Genomic DNA, 1,581 nt, shown 5'->3' with positions numbered 1-1,581 from the left:
AACGTCCATGTGATACGGCAGAACAGAGCGGCCCTGCCTGTCTCTCTGCTCTCTGACATCACGTCTGTCAGCCAATCACAAGCCACCAGACTGGAACCCTGAAGGCGGCGAGCCGGCAGGTCAGCTCAGCTTTATTTACACACTGCCAGATTCACAGAGCACAGACGAAAAATAACAACAATAGACAACAAAAATAAATATAAATAAATCAATATAAGGCTGTAACATTACTTCAAAATAAAAGCCTGATTAAAAAGCTCGTTCTTTACTTTGAGCAGCAGGCGGCCTCACAGGGCTTTATGGGACACAGAGCTGGTCTGGGACCTGCTGCTGGTCCAGGGGTTTGGGGCAGGACGTCCTCAGGTAGTCAGACATCAGAACCACAGCTGACAGGTTCTGCTTCACATCTCCTGAGGCTCCCTGTGCTCCCACAGGTCACAACATGCAGGCTAAAGGTCAGGAGCCGCGTGGAGCTGATTGGTCAGACAGGTGTCAGCTGATTGGTCAGACAGGTGTCAGCAGGTCTCTTTTTGTCCAGTTTGGAGCTCCATCTGCAGTTTTGGCATCAGAGCACGTTTTGGCTAATTACCCAGAAGGCAATGTATTTCCTGTTGCTCCATGCCAACCCTCCATCCATTTGGTTCCTGTGTCGCTAACCGCTAGCGGCTAGCCGCTAACTGCTAGCCACCAACATTACCAAGTTGCTTGTTTTTGTTAATACTTAGGAGTCAGTGACGCTCACCTGAGGAGCCGCTTCCTGTCATCAGGTCATCAGGTCATCAGGTCAGATCTGAGTCGCTTCAAGTTCAGACACACCGCTCCAGAGAGAGAGACAGACAGAGAGAGAGAGACAGACAGACAGAGAGACTCCTCAGGGGGGCTCAGTCTGGAGGTTTTGGTCCGACCTGAGTGGGACGGATCCTTTCACACCTAAACAAACCAATGGCAACAAACAGGGAGACAGATCCATTCAGTCCAACGAACAGCACACCTGTGAAAATGCTGGAAAGACTCCCTGTCTCCCCGTCTCCCTGTCTCTGTCTCCCTGTCTCCATGTCTCCCTGTCTCCCCGTCTCCATGTCTCCCGGTCTCCCTGTCTCTGTCTCCCTGTCTCCCTGTGCTGATGGTTCGGGTCTCATGTGTCCCATCAGTGTTAGTGAAGCAGCTTCAGTGTGTGTCCTCTGTGTCTCAGGTCTTAGGAACGAAGCTCCTCATTAGTCATTAGACTTCAGTATCTGCTGTGTTTCTGCTGCATCTTCATCCAATAAACACCAGCTGCTCTGCACCAGACGGCCCACGCCTTTTTATTGTCCCTCAGAGGGACACCAGTCCTCCAGCTGAGTCCACCTCCTGTCAGACCAGATCCCACACTGCAGGTTCACTGTTGGTATCACACCTGGTCAGAGCCGGCATAAAGGGGCTATTTATTTATTTATTTATTTTTTATTTGACCTTTATTTTAACAGGCAGAATCATTAAGAACGGGTTCTTATTTACAGTGACGGCCTATGTGGTTGCTTCGGGCCACAACCAGCAGAGGGGCCACACACTCACTGTGACTGTGTTCCTGCTCGTGCCACA

At 50.6% G+C, this 1,581-nt stretch overlaps 1 protein-coding gene across 1 annotated transcript in view; it reads left to right on the top strand.

Moving 5' to 3' along the window:
* nfs1 (NFS1 cysteine desulfurase) overlaps positions 1-1,285 on the top strand; it is a 10,020-nt gene extending 8,735 nt beyond the window's left edge. The window contains exon 13 of the mRNA XM_030052061.1: positions 1-1,285. This exon is cut by the window's left edge and continues 475 nt beyond it. The gene's annotated coding sequence lies outside the window, so the exon portion shown is untranslated.
* The last annotated feature ends 296 nt before the right edge of the window (positions 1,286-1,581 follow it).

Source organism: Myripristis murdjan, chromosome 5, assembly GCF_902150065.1.
Source record: "Myripristis murdjan chromosome 5, fMyrMur1.1, whole genome shotgun sequence".
Taxonomy (NCBI): Eukaryota; Metazoa; Chordata; class Actinopteri; order Holocentriformes; family Holocentridae; genus Myripristis; species Myripristis murdjan.
The sequence above is the reverse complement of the archived record's forward strand: the minus strand, read 5'-3'. Positions and strand labels throughout refer to the sequence as shown.